Raw genomic sequence first — 7875 nt, forward strand, 5'->3', positions numbered from 1 at the left:
TAAACATCCCTCACCCCAAATCAATTACATATCTTGGGGCTCAGCATAGAAATAAGACATCTATTTTATTTACTCACTTTAGTAAATTTTCCTTTTCAAAACATGGCCTGGAATTGATTTCAATTGTTTCAAGAGGCCCACAGGTATCCAGCCCATTTAGAATTATTTAAAAATGCTTGAGAAATGACATTTGAAGACACTAAGTTCTTCCTAAAATGCAGGCCAGACAAGATCTGGATGACCTACTTTATACCCAAGGCCCCCCAATATGCTGGGCTGTTCTTTTATACCCCAAATGACTATTATTTGAGACCACACCCACTTTAACACACTTTCTCTTTATAGCTGGAAAAAAGTGTTTTCTGGAAAGAAATAGCTATAAGAAAATTAATCCCTAATAAATCAGAAGGTGCCTTTTAAAAATCCAGCTTTCCTAGACCTTCTTTGGTAAAGCAGTTTCTTGGCAACAGTTTCTGGTTTTTTTTTTCACAAATGTAAAATAGATGCTTTTCTTAACTCCTGGTGTTGCCAACGTATTAACAGCTATTAGATTTGATGGCAGAGAGTTTTATTACTGTAGACAATTTGTAACATATTTACTATTATAGAACAATTCTATTTCTCTGATTGGGGCTCTTCAGATCTCCTTTTGATGGAAAGGAACTAGTTCCTGCTTATGAAAGCACATTATAAATCTTAGTGAGACATCTGAGGGCCACTGCCTTTCTTTCAGTAGAATCTTTCAATTGAACCGCTTAAGAAGAGTCAATAGCCAAGGAATATTGACTTCCCTTAAGCAGTTCAATGTATTCTTTATACAGTCAGATTCAGAAGGCAGAGAAGAAAATCTAATGCTCATGTTAGAAGTGAAGTAGTCAGGAGGGAAGGGGGTCTTGGTGTGTGCCACATCTTTTGTGGGCAAGACACGATTGTAAGAGGGATTTTGCCTAACAAATGCAATCAGTGTAAGCTGGTTTCTTGTACCCTCGATGAATCCCCAACAATAAAGTAAAATAATAAAATAAAACATCTTTCAAATTAAAAAAAAAAGAAGTGAAGTAAACAAATGGTAGAAAATTTAGCAAATACTAGATTAAATCTGAGAATAACTTGTAAAGCATTAATCTCTCATTAAGACTATTGAGGTTCGATCCCAGATTTATTAGTAAAATATAGCTATAGAATACATTAGGCAAGCTCTTTTGAACGCAGAATCTTACCTGGAATAATAGGGGTATCATGTGGCTACTTCACTTATATTAATTTTTAGAGTGCACAGTAGCTACCATAAAAGGTTGTGGCTCTCCCTCCAGAAGATCTTCTGGGTAGGAAATAAACTGGATGGTTTCTTAAGGTTTCCCCTGGCCCTGTGATTTTGCAAACAACAAACTCTACTTGAAAGCTGTTATGTCTTATGGCCAGGGGCTGGGGGTTGGTGAGAATGAAGTAGTGACTACTATAATGGATAGAGGGCATCTTTCTGGTGTGATAAAAATGTTCTGAAATTTGATAATTGTGATGGTTACACAACCTGTGAATTTACTAAACAACCGCCGAATCCAACCGCTTTAAAAGGATGGAGTTTATGGTGTATGAATTATACCTGAAAACAAAAATTTTAAAGAGTATCATGTCTCCATTTAGCTGCTGTTAAGGTATGAACCTTTATTTAAAATATTCTCTAACTTAAAAGATCTATATTTTACCACTAATAGTTAAATAAGTCTTACTAATGTCATTGTTTTTGTGCTCTATAGCACAAGGAATAGTATATATTTTAACCTCTTAAGTCTTTTCTGAAAGTGTTTTGGCCAGAAAGAATTCTAAACTATTCATTTAGTTTTCTTTAATAAAATTAAGAACATTTATTGTCCATATGTAAGAATGGCAAGGATTTTAGAAAATTCTGAATGTATGTAGCTTGCAGTAAAATAAATTACCACTGGCTTTCATTTTGTCTCTACATTTTGGATATAGTAGTTGCTGTCAATAAAAGCTTCACATTCATGGATGGCGCTATTTCAATTCTTGTTAGGAATCTCAATCTCAGATAGGAACAGTTTCCTGAAGATCATTAAAACAGCCAAGGAAAATCACTAGTTTAATTTGGTGGTAGTCTACTCTCTTCTGAAAAGTCTCGATACTGACTTCAACACACACACATATTTTCAAATCTTCAGAGATAATTTCTTTTCTTAGACACGCAGAGAAGTTTGAAAGATTAATCCCACAATCTTCCACACATGAAAAGAAACTCTCAAAAATATCCTCCTAAATTGACTAAAATAAGTTTTCACTACTCCAAAGATACTTCTGTGGTTATTTTTATATCAGTTATTTTCCTGGAGTACAAAAGTTAAAATATCTACTGCACTTTCCATTCATAACGTAAAAAAAGAATTAACTAGAGTGCAAAATCACCGTTCTCTAGCGTTGGAAATACAAAACACGGAAATATACTATTTTTAAACCAGCACACACTTATACCTGAGCAGACACACACACGTATGTTACATGCGAACATATTAAAAGATGCATCTTCCTTACACATGGGCTTACTTTTATTTCATCCTGTTTATAGAATGAAGGAAATGATGCAGATACCAACTAATATCATACTATATGTATTCCTGCCAGCTTGTAGTCACTTGGTTTTTAAAAGCCAAATAGATGCAGAATTAGATTACAACAGGATCTCTCTAGACGGACAGCTAGAGCGTGACATCTGAGAATTGAGCACAAAATGTGGGGTTTCCTTGGAGGTGTGGCCCATTTTCTTACTATCTACAGAAAACCCTCAGATAAGAAAAGACTGAAATGCTCCCGGTTGGGGTAGGGAGCCCTATGGCTTTTTCAGAGTCAAAAGGGGGATGGCGGGGAGGGGAGATGGAGTTGAAGGGAAGGATCCGGGAGAGAAGAAATGAAGATCCTCAAGCCGGAGAGAAACGTGCCACTCCACCCTCCCTCCCCCGGCCCGCCGGGAGCCGGGAGCCGCGCGCAGGCCGAGGCCGGCGCTGTCCGCGGTGCTGAGCAGCCGCCGCGCCCACTCACCGGCCAGCGCCGCCGCTCCCAGGAAGCCGAGAAGCACCGCCAGCTGCATGGCCCGGATCGCCCGCCCGCGCGCAGAGCAGGATGGCGGCTGGACAGCGCGGCGAGGTGCCCGAGGACGGCGAGACGGAGACGCCCGGGAACCAGCGCGCGCCCGGGTCCCCGCGGAGTGCCGCACTCAGCGCAGGCCCCTCTCTTTTAAAGGGCAGGCGGGGGCCGCAGGGCCGGGAGGGGCCGGCAGCCCGGAGCGGCGCCCCCTAGCTCCGCTCTGACGTCACGGAGCGCCCCCCTCCGCCCCGGGCGGCCGCGCCAGCCGGCGGAAATTTACGCCAGTCCAGTCTCCGGGGTGTGCGTGGTCGGTCTGCGGCGGGGCGAGGCGGGGGTGGGCAGGGGGGAGTCCGCGGAGACGCAAGATCGGAGACCGGGGAGAGGAGGGAGGCCCTGCTTAGACCGCCTGCTCCCCGTCTCCCCCGCACACACCTCCAAATCTAAAAACATGTGTTTGTGGCTGTGCGTGAGTGTGGGCCTGTGCGAGTGCATGCGTGACTGAATGTGTCTGCGTCTCCACCACCCAGCTGAGGAAGAGACTCCGGCTAACGGGAGAGGACTAAACCGTCGCTCTGGGAAAGTGGCAGAGAGCGATGGCTTTAAAAATAAAAGGTGCAGCCAGAGAATATGGGACCTGCTGTTCCTTGAGACTTTTCGCCCTTATATCTATCTACCTAACCATGATTCTACCTGAGAATCTATTCTTCACTGTCTCTCTCTCTCTCCATCTCCACTTCCCCCACCCCTCTCTGAATACATAACATATACACACACGGCTTTAAAAAAAAATCTGTTAAAAGAGCAATGGGGTTACTATAAAATTCCCCATCCACCTCTAATCTGATTTTCAAATTTCCCAATTCCTCTCTACAGTCAACGGAACTCAACCACTTTCTGTGATTTGTGTCTAATGTATTTTGGAATATACTCGTTAACAGCTGCTACTTCTTTCGAAAGGCTGCACTGTGTAACAATGAATGGATACAATACAATTTGTGTAACCATTCCCCTTTCTGACGGATATTTATTTAGGTTGTCGGCTTTGGTTTTTAATTGCTTGTTTACAACACAGCCATAGTCTCAGGAGTGGACAGTGGAGTAACCTGCCTATAGGAGCTAGTACATCCGCAAGCCCTGGGCATGCTGTTTTGTTTTAAAATTGAGATGGAAAAATATCTTGTATTACGTGTGATAAAAAGGTGAGAATACTTTCCAGAATATTTTTGACATTGGTTTTCTCAGCCTAATGAGGAATCAGAAAGAAGAAGCGAACAAGTACCCTGTACAGAAAATGAACAATCTTCTCTGATCCACAGGCTTTGGAGAACAGAGTGAGACTCCATTTGGGGTCTCTTCATTCAGGAAATGAAGAATGTCTGTAGGCAAAGCTCAAAGGAAATTTCAGTTTCCTTTTCCTGAAAATTAATGAGGCTCAACAAATTCTATTTGCATGTGCTGAGTGGATGGCTACATCTTTCTGAGAAGATTGGGGATTCGTTTTTCACCAAGACTGCAGCTAGAGAATGTTTTAAAAAATAGTCTAAAAGGGTATTCGCGGAACAACTGGTAATATTTAAATGAGATCTCCCTGTATATGTATTACTTAATCCTAAGGTATTAGTGTTATTTTCCTGATTTTGAAAATTGTACTGTGATTATGTAAGAAAATGTCCTCCTGTAAAACCCCTAATCTTGAACGTTAACATACACATTTTTGAAAAGTAATGAGACGTGAAGAAAAGAAAATGTCCTCATTTTTAGGAAACACAGATTAAAGTATCTATTCTAGAAGTAAAAGATTATCATATGTACAACTTCCAAATTTTTACAAAAAATATAAGTGTAGACAAAAGAGACTGCTAAGTCAAGAGAGGCAAAATGGTAACATTTGGGGAGTTGAGGTGAAAGATGTATGGGAATTTTCATTGTATTTTTCTAAAATTGTAAGTCTTTTAAAACAAAGAATATTTTGGGCACAAGAGTCTATTTACAACCTGTGTAAAGCACTGAGAAGGAAAAAAAAAAGCTGTTGAATGAGGGCCCTTCTTTGGATATGGAACTGCCAGAAGTTTTTTCTCCACTGTTGAAATTGTTTAAGAGTTCCAACTGTTCTTTAAAATGCACCAACTGCCAAACATTCTTTAAAATTGCCACTTTCCAGGAGCATCTGCGTTTTAGTTTTTCAGTGATTTCCCTTTCTTCTAGATCCCTTGGAAAGTGTGAAATTAAACAATGTTAACATTATCTTGGGGCTTCTCCCACAGTACTCGGACTGACTTTATTAACATAAGAAAACTGTTTTCATTATTATCAATTAGATCAAAGGGGGAGGGGGAGACAGCCCTGGACTGTACCACATTCAGACTTTGCTTTTAAATTTTTCATTATTTTATAAACTTTTAATATGATTTTTCGTTTAACATTTAAATCTCTGCGTACCACAAAAAAAAAGTCATCAAGACAAGCATTTCTCGGGTATTCTCTCAAAGGGAAATGAAGGAGAGAAATCAATATTTTCCTTAGGAACAAGTGCTTAAAGTAAACATGGCATGGGATAGGGTAGGATAGGGTAGGGATAGGGGTAGTTATATTTTCCTACCTATATTTTCTGAGCAAGCAGAACAGAGGAAGGTGAGACTACCCGCAACTGCGAAGGAGAGAGGAAGCAAGTGCGCCCCCTGGAGCCCACAGACAGAGGCCCCTGAGTAGGAGCAGGCACTTTTGCCAGCTAGGTAGAAGGATTTGGGGCTCTGGGGAGCTGGACTCACAGAAGAGAAGCAGGCACTGCTGGAGATGCAATCCCCACCACATTGTCCTGGGAATGTTTTCTGACGGAATCATCCTTTCCCTCCTGATTTACAATGTCATTTTGAAAAAAATACCCAGAGTCCATATACACATGAGTATGTTGCTAGACTCTTCCAGAACATCAGTCTATTTCATTTTATTGGACTGTTTGTCCCTTTGGGAGCAGTACCACACACTTCCTCTATCATCATATCTTTTTCATTTTGTTTTGTTTTGAGATAAGGTCTTGCTCTGTTGCCTGAGCTAGAGTATGGTGGCCTCATCATAGCTCACAGCAACCTCAAACTCGTGGGCTCAAGCGATCCTCCTGCCTTAGCCTCCTAAGTAGCTGGGACTACAGGCACATGCTACCATATCCAATTAAATTTTTTTAATTTTTGTAGAGATAGGATCTCACTATATTGATGAGGCTGGTCTTGAACTTTTGACCTTAAGCAATTCTCCTGCCTCAGCCTTTTAAAATGCTGGGATTACAGGTATGAGCCGCTGTGCCTGGCCTACCATTGTATATTTTTAATAAGTCTTGATATCTGGTGGAAAGAGATCTCCCCCACCTTGTGTTTCTTCAGGAGGGCATTGGCCATTCTTGGCCCTTTACATCTCTATGCAAATCTTGGAATCAATTGTCATGCAAAAGAAACTTGTTAGGATTTTGATAAGAATTACATCAAATCTACAGATCAATTCAAAAATAGCTGGCATCTTTACAATATTGGGCAGACTTAGGTTTTTTTTTTTTTTCTTTTTAAACAGAGCCTCAAGCTGTCACCCTGGGTAGAATGCCGTGGTATCACAGCTCACAGCAACCTTCAACTCCTGGGCTCAAGTGATTCTCCTGCCTCTGCCTCCCAAGTAGCTGGGATCACAGGTGCCTGCCACAACGCCCGGCCATTTTTTGGTTGCAGCCATCATTGTTGTTTGGCGGGTCCGGGCTGGATTCGAACCTGCCACCTTAGGTGTATGTGGCTGGCGCCTTAGCCACTTGAGCCACAGGCACTGAGCCAGACATAGGTTTTTAATTCCTAATAATGTTCTGGATTTAATTTTACCTTAAATATTACAAAATAGCAGGGAAAAAAAAGACACTGGATCTTCTCTCAGTATCTCTCCAGAATACTCTCAAAGAATTAAGGAAATGAATAGATCTCTTTTCGGAACTAAGGTTTAATAAACCGTAGTTTTGTACGTGACTCCTGAAATAGGTTATCCATCAGGATCTAGCCTGGAAAATGAAACCAACAGGGGAAATTTGATACAGAAAATAATGCGCATGGATTAGAAAAGTTGAGCAAGCAGAACAGAAGAAGGTGAGACTACCCAGAGACCCGCAACTGCGAAGGAGAGAGGAAGCAAGTGCGCCCCCTGGAGCCCACAGACAGAGGCCCCTGAGTAGGAGCAGGCACTTTTGCCAGCTAGGTAGAAGGATTTGGGGCTCTGGGGAGCTGGACTCACAGAAGAGAAGCAGGCACTGCTGGAGATGCAATCTCCTCAATCCAAGAAAAGGAAGGAGGAGAAATAACTTGGCTTCTCCTTCCTTTAATAATACTAGTACCTCTTAGTGGCTGAACCTACCTGGGAATGACTAACAGGAAAACCTTGAAAGAAATATAGACTTTTTTTGTTGTTGTTAGTCGACTGTTCATTTTATTGGTAAAGATCTGGTTACCAGTAAGCTATCAGTGGTAAAGTTTGGGGGAAGTCAAAAGTTATACATGGATTTGACTGTGTAGGGGGCTGGCCCCCCTAACGCCTGCACCGTGGAAGGTCAACTGTATATGCACTAAATATCAGAGCACCTAAGTATAGAAAGCAAACATTAAAGGACCTCGTTTCTGAGAGCCAGTCCCCTCAGTGATACGAAAGAGAGCAGGGGGAAGGAACTCCAAAGCAAACAGACAGGTGAATGGCATATAGGTCAAAACCACCTAGCAGTACAATTATTGAATTGAGATTTTTCTCTCAAAACTTGTG

The sequence above is a fragment of the Otolemur garnettii genome, unplaced genomic scaffold (genome assembly GCF_000181295.1).
Source record: "Otolemur garnettii isolate 467f Iridium unplaced genomic scaffold, OtoGar3 scaffold00025, whole genome shotgun sequence".
Classification (NCBI taxonomy): domain Eukaryota; kingdom Metazoa; phylum Chordata; class Mammalia; order Primates; family Galagidae; genus Otolemur; species Otolemur garnettii.